The sequence below is a fragment of the Lipotes vexillifer genome, unplaced genomic scaffold (assembly GCF_000442215.2).
Source record: "Lipotes vexillifer unplaced genomic scaffold, Lipotes_vexillifer_v1.1 scaffold418, whole genome shotgun sequence".
NCBI lineage: Eukaryota > Metazoa > Chordata > Mammalia > Artiodactyla > Lipotidae > Lipotes > Lipotes vexillifer.
Genome location: NW_006798629.1, coordinates 5,061,460 through 5,075,986, shown reverse-complemented (window position 1 = coordinate 5,075,986; position 14,527 = coordinate 5,061,460). Strand labels below are relative to the sequence as shown.

At 42.4% G+C, this 14,527-nt stretch overlaps 1 protein-coding gene across 1 annotated transcript in view; it reads right to left on the bottom strand.

Moving 5' to 3' along the window:
• TBC1D5 (TBC1 domain family member 5) overlaps nucleotides 1–14,527 on the bottom strand; it is a 358,157-nt gene that overhangs the window by 60,825 nt on the left and 282,805 nt on the right. The window lies entirely within an intron of this gene.

Genomic DNA, 14,527 nt, shown 5'->3' with positions numbered 1-14,527 from the left:
AAGGCTCCCTGCTGAGCCTCCAGAGACCTCCGTGAGGTCTGCATCGCAGTCTGATGACACCCCCCTTCTTAGTTCCATCCCCTCCTCTTTTCCTTTCACAGATGTCAGTCCCCTTTGTGTCCCCCTTGTGTACTTCTAACTCCGTCTCAGGGTCTGCTTCCTGGAGAATCCAACCTGCAGTGGGTGATGTCAGAGCTGAGCCCTGAGGAGGACAGAGGTGGTCTTGAGGTTGGGAAAGGAGGGGCAGCAGAGTCCCAGGCCATAGAAGCATCTGATGTTGACTTCAGGGTCTAGACTGTCTAAGTCCCCCACACCTTCCCTTCTTCCCTCCTCTGCCTCTGTCTGTTTCCCACCCACCTGCAGGCTCTAGGTCATAACTTCCCTGGGCTATGCTGCATGGTGACAAGCTCACTGCTAGAGGGTCCTAGAACACTGGAGCTGAAAAAGACCTCAGGAACCACCTATTTATTTTCTCTTTTTAAAATTATGCCACTAATTCGTAAATACATTTTTATTGTAAACAGACTAAATGTGAAAATTGCCTTTACAAAAAAATATAACAGATTTATTGAGATATAATTCACAGACCATAAAACTCACCTTTTAAAAATGTATAATTCAGCGGTTTTTAGTATATTCACAGAGATTCTCAACTATCACCATCTAATTTTAGAACATTTTTATCACCAAAAAGCCCAAACCTGTGCCCCTTAGCAGTTCCTCCCGATACCCCCTGGCTACCACTAATCTACTTTCTGCCTTTTCTAGAAATGTCATATAAATGGAATTATACAATATGTGGTCTTTTGTGCCTGGCTTCTGTCAGTTGGCACAATGTTTCCAAGGTGCATTCACGCTGTAGTCTGTGTCAGTACTTCATTCCTTTTTACTGCCAAATACTACTCTATTGTATGGATAGACCACATTTTGCTTATCCACTCATCAGTTGATGGACATTTATAGCTTGTATCCATTTCTTGGCTATTATTATTATGTTTGTACCACTAACAGTCGTGTATAAAATTTTGTGTGGACCTATGTTTTCATTTCTCTTGGGTCAGTACCTAGGAGTGAAACTGCTGGGTCAATATGGTAAGTCTGTGTTTAACATTTTGAGAAACTGCCAAACTGGTTTTGAAAATAGCTACACCATTTTAACATTTCCATCAGCATCCTATGAGGGTTCCAGTTTCTCCACATCCTTGTCAACACATATTTTTGGCTGTTTTTTATTTTAGCCACCCTAGTGGGTATGAAGTGGCATCTCACTGTGATTTTTATTTGCAATTTACCAATGCAAATGACTAACGATGTTGCGTTCATGTGCTTATTAGATAGTTGTATATCTTCTGTGGAGAAACACCTATTCAAATCTTTTGCCCATTTTTAACACTGGGTTGTCTTTTTATGGTTAAGCTGTAAGGACTCTTCATATATTCTATTTCAGATATATGATTTACAAAGAATTCTCCCATTCTGTGCACTGCCTTTTCACTTTTTCACTGCCTTTTCACTTTTGGTATCCTTTGAAACCAAAAAGTTTTTAATTCTGGTGAATTCACCTATTTTTTCTTTTGTTGCTTGTGCTGTTGGTATCATGTCTAAGAAGATACTGCCTAATTACAAAGATTTACTCCTACATTTTCTTTCAAGAGTGTTATAGTTTTAGCTCTTGCGTTTAAGTCTGGTCCATTTTGAGTTGATTTTTGTATATAATGTGAGGAAGTAGTACCACTTCATTCTTTTTCACGCAGAGATCTAGTTTTCCCAGGACTATTTCTAGAAAAGACTATTATTTCCCCACTGAATGGTCTTGGTACCCTTGTTGAAAATCGACTTACCACAAATGTAAGGGTTTATTTCTATGCTCTCAACTCTATTCCATTTATACATGCCGATCTTTATGACAGTACCACACGGTCTTCATTACTGTAGCTACACAGTAAGTTTTGAAATCAAGGAGTATGAGTTCTCCAATTTTGTTCTTTTTCAAGACTGTTTTTCTGCCTTTAGGGGGATTCTGCATTTCCAGATGAATTTTATGATCACCTTGTCAGTTTCTTCCAAAAAGACACCTGAGATTTTGAGGGTGATTGCAATGAATACATAGATCAATTTGGGTAGTACTGCTCTGTTAATAATATAAGACATAAACAAAATACGTTTATACTGTATTTTATATTTACCTATGTAGTTACCTTTATCGGTGCTCTTTTTCTTTGTGTGGATCTGAATTCACTTATAGTATCCCTTCATTTCAGCCCGCAGGACTCCGTTTATTATGTCTTACAGGGCAGATTTGCTAGTATTGGATTCTGTTTTCGTTTATGTGATTGTCTTAATTTCTCCTTTCTTTTTGAAGGATAGTTTTACTAGATATAGAATTATTGAATATATCATCCTACTGCCTTCTGGACTCCATGATTTTTTATGACAAGTCAGCTGTTAATCTTATTGAGGTTCCCTAGTATATCGTGAATTGTTTTTCTCTTTCTGCTTTCAAGTTTCTCCCTTTGTTGCTGGCTTTTAGCCAGTTTGTCCATGCTGTGTCTAGGTGTGGATCTCTTTGAGTTTACCCTATTTGGAGTTAACGGAGCTTCTTGGATACACAGACTAATGTTTTTCATAAAGTTGTGGAATACTTCTGCCAGCACTTCTTCAGATATTCCTTCTGCACCTTTCTCTCTCTTCTCTCCTGGAATTCCCATCATCTGTATGTTGGTATATTTGATGGCATTCTCCAAGTCTTTGAGGCTCTGTTCATTTTCTTTCATTCTTTTGTCTTTCTGCTTTTCAAATCAGATCATCTCAATCGACATATCTTTAAGTTATGATTCTTTCTTCGGTAAGCTCAGATCTACTGTTGATCCTCTATAGTGAAATTTTCATTTGAGCTATTGTATTTCAACTCCAGAATATCTATTTGGTTCTTCCAAAAAAAAAAAAAAATCCTATCGCTTTATTGATATTCTCTGTTTGGTGAGAAACTGGTCTCATACATTCCTGTAGATCTTCAGACACAGTTTGAACTTTTTCAAGATATTTGTAATAGCTGACTTAATAGCTTACTGATCTAGTAAGTCAAGTAAGTGTCTCTGCTTCCTCAGGGGCAGTGTGTATTGATTGCTTAATTCCCTATAATATGGGCCATACTTTCCTGTTTCTTTGTATGTCTCAGACTTTTTATTGAAAACTGGCCATTTTAATAAAATAATGTGGCAGCTCTGCAAATTAGATCCCATCCCAACCCCCAGATTTGTTTTTCTTGCTGTTTGTTTTGTTTTTTAGTGACTTCCCTAAACTAATTCTGTAAAGTCTATATTCTTTGCTGCTGTGTGCCCCTGAAGTCTCTGCTCGGTTAGCTTAGTGGTCAGTTAAGAGACAGAAGTTTCCCTTCCTTAAATGCCTTGAACCAGTCAGTCTCTGAGCCTCTGCAGAGGGCTCTGTACGTGTGTCTTCGGGCATGCCTTCAGTGCTCAGCAGGCAGTTTACAATTCTGCTCTAGCTTTCATTCTTGTCTATGCAGAGCCTCAAGTTCATCCAGAATTGACAGATTAAACCCTTTTTAAATCTTCCCTGGGCATGTGTATAATCTTGCATGTGTGTGGCCTTCTCGATTCCCAGAAATATACTGGAGCTTTTCAAAACCCCCGATGGACATCTCATTCCTTAGATTTTCCTTTTAAGTTTTTTGCTAGCCGCTGATTTTCCTGTTAAGTTTTCGCTTAGCCTCTTGTTTGCTCCATTTCTGCCTTGGGCAGCTGTGATGTTAAGTAACTGCCACTGATTATTTTCAATGGATGCTCTGTGGATAGGGTATCTCCCTTAGCGAGTTCTGATTAAAGTCCAATAAAGACAAGCCCTAAGAAAGAGGTTTTTTGAGAGTGCTGCTGCACAGGTCAACTACTGACATTTACTGGGGATGGGACTTTTAGGGTGCTCCAAATTCATTCTTTTTCCTCCAGTGGTTGAGAGGCTGCTGTTTATCAAAGGCTATGGCAGAGCTGGGGAGAGAGGGTGGAAATAGGGAAAGTTAAAATGTTACAAAGCATGCTGTTGTTGACTTTAAAAAATTTATATGGACAACGTGAGAGCTGCGAGTTAAGTTTTATTTGGGGCAAAATGAGGACTGCAGCCCCCGGAAACAGCGTTTTCAGATAGCTCTGAGAAGCTGCTCCGAGGAGGTGAGGGGGGAGGGGGCCGGCAGCGGGTGGCGGGGGGGGCCAGGTTATATAGGAGTTCTGTAACAAAGGGCAGGTAGTCTGAACATCAAAAGATTATTGTTAAGTAGAGAAAACCAGGTATCTCAAGTTAAGACATTTAGCGCTTTTCTATACACGGGAAGATGCAAGAGTCTTGGCTCACTGATATCATTCCTTTGATATGCACCTCAGCTATCTGCAGCAAGCATCCTGACACATCCTGAGTTTCCTCAGGGCTCACCGCAGGGAGTGGTTGCAGTCTGATGGCTGCTAGATGGCAGGTATTCTTTTCAGCCCTGAGTTTCCTCGGCTCACGTTGGAGGGCTGCGATCCTTGATGACTGTGACATCCTCTGTTTATTGATATAGCAGGAAAATATTTCATTTCTCACGGTAGTTACTGAGATTCAGCCATTTTTTTCTTGAATAGATGTTCCTCAAATTGACTCAATCCTTCGATTAATTTTCAGAGTTCTGAACAAGTTGATTTTGGCATTCTTGCCATTCTTCTTGTTACTTTTATGGAGAAACAGATTTTTCAGAGGTCCTTATTCTGTTATTCCAAAAGTACATCCCTCTGTAACATGTTTTTTGGACTTGGTTATGAAAATGTGTCTTTCATTTATATAAAAATCTGCCTTACCTTTTTTAAGGAACGTGAAGAAAGAAATTTTGTAGCACTCCTGAATAATTGGGATTTTTATAATTTTTTGCCTTTGCAAACAAAATGACAACCCTGTGGAGAGGTACATATTTAGGTACAGTTGGCTATTTCTGTAACATAAATTTATATACATGGAACTGCTATGTTTAATGGTATGTACATTTTAAATTTAGATGATTCCAAATTGCTTCCTCCTAGGATTTTAACAGACATATATGTGTGTAATATATATGTGTAAATGTAATATGATGTATGACATCTTTATCTACTTACTTATTTGGTTAATCTGATGGAAGGAAGACTTCATTATGTTAGCTTGAAGTTTCTTGATAACTAGTGAGGCTGAATATATATATATATATATATATATATATATATATATATATATATATATATATATATATATATATATATATATATATATATATATATTTATTATTTATTTTTTTGGTACGCGGGCCTCTCACTGCTGTACTGTTGTGGCCTCTCCCGTTGCGGAGCACAGGCTCCGGACGCGCAGGCTCAGCAGCCATGGCTCACGGGCCCAGCCGCTCCGCAGCATGTGGGATCTTCCCGGACCGGGGCACGAACCCACGTCCCCTGCATTGGCAGGCGGACTCTCAACCACTGCGCCACCAGGGAAGCCCTGAATATCTTTTTAAACAACATCTCTTAACATTATAATATGGGCCATCTGAAGGTCCTCTGTGAATTGTCTCTGTTAATTTCATTAAGAAAAACTGATTTAGGGGAGTTCCTCCTAAATTCTAGAACATAGCCCTTTGTATATGTCTGTGTATGTCTACATTTACTTTTATGGCTTCTGTTTTTAGGGTCCTACTTAGGAAGGCATTTCTTACCCAAGATGATAAAGTGAAAAACAACTTAAGTGTTGATTATAAACCTAGGTTTTCCTTTTTCCTTTTATGAACATTTTCTCCTTGCTCCTTGGAACTCTACTCCTTAAGAAGCTTTTACTGCCTTGGGGTGGCGGAAGATAAAGCTAAAACAAAAGGAATGTTTGCTCAGCTTTGAGTTTCAAGTTACTTTTAAAAGTCCACAGAAAAAAAGAAATCTAAGAAGCCAAAGCATTTTGATTCACGAGAACATGGTTTTCTTCACAAAATGAAATGAAAAAAATTCCATCTTTTTCTAAGTTTATACAACTGAATTTATCTGTCCCTTCAAAATTTGGATCATTCACCTATAACTCTGGTGCTGGTGACTTTTGAAAGGTACTACTATAGCGGCTCTTTGGATTTTTTTCTATGTTAATTCCTCTATTAAAGTTTCCTACTTTTTCTTGGGTCAATTTTGATCATTCATATCTTTCCCCCAAAAGCCATATTATATGGCAGGTGGAACAATGCCTATGCCCTTAATCTCCAGAGCCTATGAATATGCTACTTTATGTGGTGAAAGAGACTTTGCAGGTGTGATTTAAAGAACCTTAAGACGGGAAGAGTATCCTGGGTGATCATGGTAGGTTAGTGTGAACACGAGTCCTTACAGTGAAACAGGAAAGTAGAAGAAGGAGTCAGAGCTGTGACTAAAGAAAAAGAAGGCAGGGCTTCCCTGGTGGCGCAGTGGTTGAGAGTCCGCCTGCCGATGCAGGGGACACGGGTTCGTGCCCCGGTCCGGGAAGATCCCACATGCCGCGGAGCGGCTAGGCCCGTGAGCCACGGCCGCTGAGCCTGCGCGTCCGGAGCCTGTGCTCCGCAACGGGAGAGGCCGCAACAGTGAGAGGCCCGCGTACCGCAAAATAAAAAAATAAAAAAAACAAAAGAAAAAGAAAAAGAAGGCAGCTGAAGCAGGAGAGGGAGCTGACCTGGTGGTGTTGGCTTTGAACCTGGAGGCAGGGACGTGAGTCAGTGTGGATCCTCTAGAGCTGGCAATGGCCCTCAGATGATGGCCAGTGAAGACATGGGGAGCTCGGTTCTATAGTCACAAGGAAGTGAATTCTGCCAAGAACACAGATGATTCTCCCCTAGAGCCTCCTGACACCTTGGTTTTAGCTTGCTGAGACCTGAATCAGACTTTTGATTCACAGAACTGTTACAATAGTGGGAAATGCTCATTATTATTTCTTAAGTATTTCAGGAGTATTTCTCTACTTATGATCTCTAGACTCTTGAACATTTGACATTATAGTTCAGATTCTGAGTTAATCTAAAATTCCAGGTAGAATCATTTAAATTTTATTATACTGCTGGAAAAAGTTAGAATTCTGTGGACTATAACAACTTTTGCCCCCATCTTTCTTCCAAAATGGGAAAAAAAAAAAATAGCATATATTTTAAGTGCTCCAAGGTCCTGTGTGGCTAGCGGACACCACACTGGACAGGACAGGTATACCACTTAACAGTCTAAATTTCCAAATGTTTTTCACAACATGCAGGCTGTTGCGTAAAGTAACCATCATAACAAAATAAGCTAATGACATATCTAGGAGAGATCTTTCAAATACCTGCTTTAATAAATTAGCTCATCAGTTATTTACTGGGTGAGATTTAGTATCCAGTTGTCCAATCCAGAAAGAACTTAAAAGTGTCTTGTTCTCCCTAAGTTTCTTTAGTAGCTATTATGCTCCTGGGCAAACTACCTTTTCAGAGATAACACTAAGTCAGCTCTTATCAGAATTTACCTCTGAATGATCAAACTCCAAATTGGTGGTAGTATTAATAAAGTACTACTTGGCCTGTAACTCGTATAAAAACCCTGTACTAAATACATTTCCCCTCAATTACAGAAATTAGCTAACATTTTTGTGCCCTTTGGGACCATAGACATTTAGACCTTAAGAAGACAGAGTCACCAGCACGTGAGACAGAAGAAAGGACCGTCAGACTTCCCGTCCTTTCCAGGCCTGGCACACGGATCAGGACAACACGGGGTAAATGGATGAAATGGAATTCCATCACCCGGGCCTCACCCGGGCCTCACCCGGACAGCTCCCAAGCTGAGGAGTCAGGACTCTCAACACGCCTGTAGCCCATAAACTGCACAGTAGCCCTGATACTCTTGTAAACCTTTGAAAGTTTTTAACTGACAGGTACGGCATTAACCATTTCTTGTGTTGCACCGAAACGTGATGCTCATTCCTAGAGGAGCCTGAGGAGACCTGCCGAGATCCCCGCTTCGTGATCAAGGCACTTGTTATCCCAGACGCGGGAAGCGTGGGCTGCCGCTGGCTCTCACAGCTTCGTCTCTGGAAACAGCCCCAGCCGAGGAGAGCTGCTTTGCCCAAGATCATGCCCCTTCCCCGGGGAACAGCTCCAATCCAGTGACTGGTTTGGGTGGACAGAGGACAAAGGCTGGCCCCCTTGTCTCAAAACAGACAACTGAGGGCAACACTGCTTCTTTGACTCCCCACGTATTGACCCTGAGGGCACTCCCCCAAAAGCTTCCTACCCAAATTCTCCAAAGTCCTGACCCAAGACAATTATGTACGATTATATGGTAAGGCACTCTTGAATATACTAAATACAGACCTATTCTCAAGCCACCTCGGGCACGCCCAGTCTTCCTTTCATAACCAAACATCGGGGAACAAGCCCTATGCAGACTGATCTGAGGAAATGTCTCTTGGAAACTCTGCCCAGCGCTGAGGATGGGGGGATGACCACAGGAGCTCGTGAGAAGCTCCTAAAACAGCTGCACAAGGGAAACACACAGACTTGTACCTGCACTGACTGACCTACAACCCCAGGTGGTAAAAGCAAACACTGAAGTATGAACAGCGGGACTCTGGAAGCACAAAAGAGGGACCATCCAATCCTGTCTCAGGCCATAAGAGTTGTGAGCGACATCTTGAAATCTGAGGAGTGGGCAGTGGTGGGGGTCATGGCTCAGGGAAGGTCATTTGGGGGCAGAAAAGATGGTATTTACAGGCAGTTAGACTCCTGGGAACATCGAGCTCAGACAAAGCCTGATTAATCCTTCAGCGCTTCCTGCCATCCATATGGAATTGAAAATGACACCAATACCAGTGTAAACAAAATAGGATTAAGTTCAACAGAGTGCTTCTGTTGTTTCATTTGATGATTACATCCATGGTTTTCTCGGGGGTGGGCTGGGGTGGGGAGGAGGGAATCAAATTCTTTCTAAAATTTGCCGGTACCCCAAATGTGAGCTGCTTTCTCTCTTGGTCATCCAGCTCTGGGGGAGGGAGGCAAGAGGGAAGATGGGGCTCTAAAAATGGGGCCAGCTAGACCAAGAAGAGCAGCTTGTTCTCATGTGAAGGGGTTTGGCCTTTCTCTTGTCAGTAGCGATGGGAGTTATTACAGATGTTAAGCAGGAAAGTAGCCTGAGTTTTACAGGAGCTTGGCTGAACGAGGCATGCCCTGCACTGGCCCATGCAAGAGATTATAAGGCTTCAACTAAAGCTGGGGTGATAGATTTGAGAGACACTTGCAAAGCACAATTCCTCAAAGCAATACCTGCTGAGTCAGCACCTGCGCTGGAGTCTGAGCTCAGCTGGTATCTAGTTGTGCGGCCTTGAACGAGTCACTGACCCTCCACAGGCCCAGTTCTCATCCACAAGGGAGGCATCCACTTCACGCGCTCTGTGTGTCCTAGGTGGGTGGCGTGTGTAAAGGGCTCAGCATGGCTCCCGGCGTCTGCTACACGCTGCGCAGACCCAGGCCATTAACCAGCATGCTGGGCACTTCCAAATCCAGGGCAGGCAGGTTCACGGGCAGTCCTGTGGTCACAGACCTGCCAGTGCTCTCCTGCTGGCCTGTCCTTACACTGGCTGCACTGCCCGGTGACCGCCCGCAGACCTGGGCTAATTGGCTCTGAGCCCAGGACCACCACGTACGCCATGCCCGGGAGCGCCTGCGGGTTCGGATGCACGCCCTGGTGCGAGCTGCATCTGCGCAGGACGGGGACGTACCTTTTTCTAACATGCACAAAGGGACTCCTTGGACTAGCTATGGCCGTGTCTGGGTATATTAAATCTTTCCTTCACTCTGTCCTTCTCTGAAAGATTCAATAAAACTTCTGGGTCCCCTGTGCTACGTGTCAATGGAGGTTATCTGTCAAGCGCCTGAGTTGACTGAACGAGCTTCACAGGCATCAGTGGGGACCCTGACCACAGAGTGGCTGGGAGAGAGGAAAGGAGGAAGGGGAAGAATATTTATTAAGTTCCTACTATGCCTCATGTATTTTCATGACTTTTCTCTCATTAAACTCAGTGGGAAGCAAGAACAGGGGTTGGGCTGTATTCCTAAATAGTCGGGCAGAACCCCCATAAACCTGAGACCAGCTGGGGGATTTGGACACAGGATAGCCAAAGGCAAAACGTTCAGGAGGCTAGGAAGTCTGGGGGTCGCTGGTGGGAGGCCTGGCTCAGAGAAGCGGGAAGGGCAAAGCCTTTGGGAAGCCTGGTGCTGTGGCCACAGGAAAGGGGTCGCCTTGACGTCATTCAGTGACCCGGAGAAGACAGGACGAAGCTGGGCCCCGCCTGGTGACACTTTGGTACCTCACAGACCTGAGTGACAGACAGCAAGAGGGCTCAGGTCTACTCATTAGAAATATACATCTTGGTGCCACAAGAGGGGAAAGGAAGCAGGCTGTACCTGAAGCCCCTGAAACAGACCTGGTTCTAGCCTGGCCAGAGAGGTCAAGCTTTATCAAGGCAGTGACGGAAGCAGGACCCTAACCCAGGCCCTACTCCAGAGCCCGGGCTGGGCAAAGATGCACCACCATCCTGCTCTCCTACAAAGGGCTGCAGTAAATGTGACTTCGAATTAAAGAAAAGTGGAATGAGGTGTCTGGATATCAAAGGGCAAATTCTGACCTTGTTCTCAATCCAAAAACAACTCATTTATTCAATGTTTTTTTTCCAGTAAGTGTTCCAAAAAGAGGCGTTTTCTAGCTAATTGATGCGTCCCCAAATTTGTTTTCCATGTTCTGTATCTCTCTGCAATTGTTCAGAACATAATGGAACTACCTGTTCTGCTTCAGGACTATCATGTCTCAACAACACCCGGAGGGACCGGTACCGGGTCATCTACCAGGATAACCTTTTGGCTCTGCAGTCTCCTCCCTCACCCTTGTGGGCAGCAGCAGCTCTCTGTCCTCTCGTCACCATGTCCTGCTCCAGTTGATTTGACCTCCCTCTCCTTTGTTCTACCCATTTGCTGCTTGTCACCTGCACTGGGACTTATCTGTTAGTGTTTTCATCTTGAAGGTCCAGAGTGAAGTCATCTCCAGGCACAAGCTGTTAACACATTAATGTGACTCGCATGTTGTTTCTCAGTTTAAAATCTATTTTTTTTTTTTTCTTACAAGGCATTATAAGAAACTTAACAGTGGATACCCTTAGTGAAATGGGCTGGCAGAAAGAAGTGGGAGGAGAAAAGGGGGTTGTTTTATTTCCCATGTAATGCCTTTAATTAATTGGGGATTGTCTAATATTATATGTACTTCAGTTTTACCTTAAGAATGTCAACAGTGGTTATCTAGGCAGGGAGATTTTTGATCTTTCTCAACCTTTTTTATTTAAAAAAGCAACCTGATACATGCACCCCTATGTTCATAACGGCACAATGTACAATAGCCAAGACATGGAAACCACCTAAACGTCCATCAACAGATAAATGGATAAAGAAGATGTGGTACATATATACAATGGAATATCTCTCAGCCACAAAAAAGAACGAAATAGTGCCATTTGCAGCAACATGGATGGACATAGAGAGATTACTATACTAAGCAAAGTAAGTCAGAAAGAGAAAGACAAATACCATATGATTATCACTTATATGTGGAATCTAAAATACGACACAAATGAAGTTATCTAAGAAACAGAAACAGACTCACAGACACAGAGAACAGACTTGTGGTTGCCAAGGTGTGGGGAGGGGAGGGGAGGGATGGACTGGGAGTGTGGGATTAGCAGTTGCAAACCATTACACATGTAATGGATAAACACCAGGTCCTACTGTATAGCACAGGGAACTAAATATATTCAATATCCTGTAATAAACCATAATGGAAAAGAAAAATAAAACAACCCGATAAATGTTATATAATGATATCTATACATTCATGTTAGTAACATAAATACATATACACGAATACAAATTTTAACACTGCCTATGGCAATAACTTACGAAATCTAAATTTCTTTCCTAAGGGTCCATTATATGATAATACTTATATACTTCTGTTGTTGGAAATTCTAAATTCTCTTTGGAAGTAATGTCTGTGTATATGCATGTGTCTATCTCCCCATATTTTAAAGTTTTTTAGTTTATGAATTAATAATTCCTAAGTATCTCTCAAAAAAAGTTCCTGGGGGTAGATGTGCCATTTCCAAAAACAATTTTGAAGAAACCCTTTGAGTTGCCAAAAGTGAACTGTCCTGTGGCACATTTTTTTATGATTGCAACCTACACTGAGAAATATAAAATGGAACTTTCCAACAATTTTCCAAATATTATTTATTGACTAAATTGTGAGATCTCACTTTATATTCAGAATTTTCTTCAAAAAATTAAAACCTGTATAATTATTGTGTGTTAAAAGGCAAAGATACAGATATGAAACCTCATGGGAAGAAAAGACTATCTACAATCAAAGAATCATTGAAAATATTGACATTTACTTAATTTCTTGAAATTTGCTCCACTGCTTTGAAAAAAGATACTTGGGAAGTCTAAATGTTAGTTTTATTTCCCTGAAGTGAAAAGTATACCCACTCTTTTGGGTTTAGCACGTCTGATGAGATTCTCCAGTTTCCAATATTACTGACCCTATCAAGCAGAGATTGTTAGAAAGTTTTTTGTTGCCACCACTGACTATTTTGGTTTACTTCTACTTCCCCTTGCTTTCTGACACTCTGCAGGAAGTGTGTTGAGGGAAACACACTGTGACTTCTCCAAATCCGGGTAGGTATCATCCTACTGTCTCATCACAGATTGGAAGCTCTTTATCTGGCCTCATGTCCCATTAAGCCACTGGACTCTTCACTGTCAGACTGATACAGTCTCTGTTGGAGCAGGGCAGGCAGGGTAATTTAGAACAGGGTATCAGAAAAGGAGCTGGTTCCCGACCATGTGGGCTTGCTGGGTCATCTGAAGCACAGGGGATGCCCCAGCAGCCTGGTGAAGCTGGAGGGAAGTCCAAGGGACTGATGAAAACAGAGCTCGGCACACAGTAGGCACTCAATGAACACTTGTTGAATAAGTGAATGAGATGATTCTATTTCTACAACACAAGTCATTTGAACAAAATGACACAACCTCCTTCTTTAAGAGTCTATTTAAAAAGCGACACTGCTCACGTGGCTCTGGTCTGCAGGAAAACATGGACTGAGCAATAGCATAAAAGCAGAAGTCAGAAGAGACAAGCCAGCCTTCAGCTTTCTCTTTCCACAGGTATAAAATGATCGGGCTTCAATACCCAGAGGAATACTCTGCGGTGAACTCACTGTGGGATAACAAAACTCTGGTTAAAAAGTTGTCTGGGGGACTTCCCTGGTGGCGCAGTGGTTGAGAGTCCGCCTGCCGATGCAGGGGACGCGAGTGCGTGCCCCGGTCCGGGAAGATCCCACATGCCGCGGAGCGGCTGGGCCCGTGAGCCATGGCAGCTGAGCCTGCGCGTCCGGAGCCTGGGCTGTGCAACGGGAGAGGCCACAGCAGTGAGAGGCCCGAGTACCGCAAAAAAAAAAAAAAAAAGTTGTCTTGGGGGGAATTCCCTGGCAGTGCAGTGGTTAGGACTCCGTGCTTTCAGTGCCAAGGGCCCGAGTTGATCCCTGGTCGAGGAACTAAGATCCCGTGAGCCACGTGGCGAGGCCAAAAACGAAGTTGCCTGGGGGGGGCTCAGATTTTAATTTTAGGAAACAAATTTAAGTCCTACGAATCCTCACCGTATCAGAAGATCACATCAACATTCATCCAAGCGCAATAACTGACAAAGCTAAAGAGAAGTCATCTGGAGGTGATCTGCCTCTTCTACTGGCCATGCTACTGCACCCCTTTATTATACAGATCACTCCACAGACACCAAGAAGAGTAAATAGCAGAGCTTTTCACAGAATCCCTGAGCTTGAAAAGCCCTAAAGGTCAGCTGGTTCACTTAACCAGAACACAGCCAGAAACCGTACCTGTGAAACACAGAACTACATATAGAAGTAAGATCACACCCCTCTGTGCCACAGTATGTTTTTTAAGATGTTAAGTCAACATACCACTGATCTCCTAATCACAATATATTGTTTTCTGTTAATTTATTAAAAAGCACAGATATTATGGAGACATATCATTATTAGAACAGTATTTTAATACTAGTAGCATGACTGTACTGTGTGGGTATTTTAAATTAAGGAAGACATGATAGGAATTTCAATTAATACGGCTATCTTTTTTGTCTGAATTTGAATGGGGGATTCTTAAAGTTAGTCTAGTCTTCCATTTAATACAGAATTCCTCTCTGTAGCATATTTTTTTTATCTAAAAGATCACATAATAAAAGATGAATGCAGCAACTTTAAATATTTACGTTTCTAAATTCCACAGGAGCTGCTGAATATGGATTACTATTATTCTGTATTTCTTTTTTTTTTTTTTTTTTTTTTTTTTTTTTTTGGTTTGGGGGCCCTTCCCTGTTGTGGCCTCTCCCGTTGCGGAGCACAGGCTCCAGACGCGCAGGCTCAG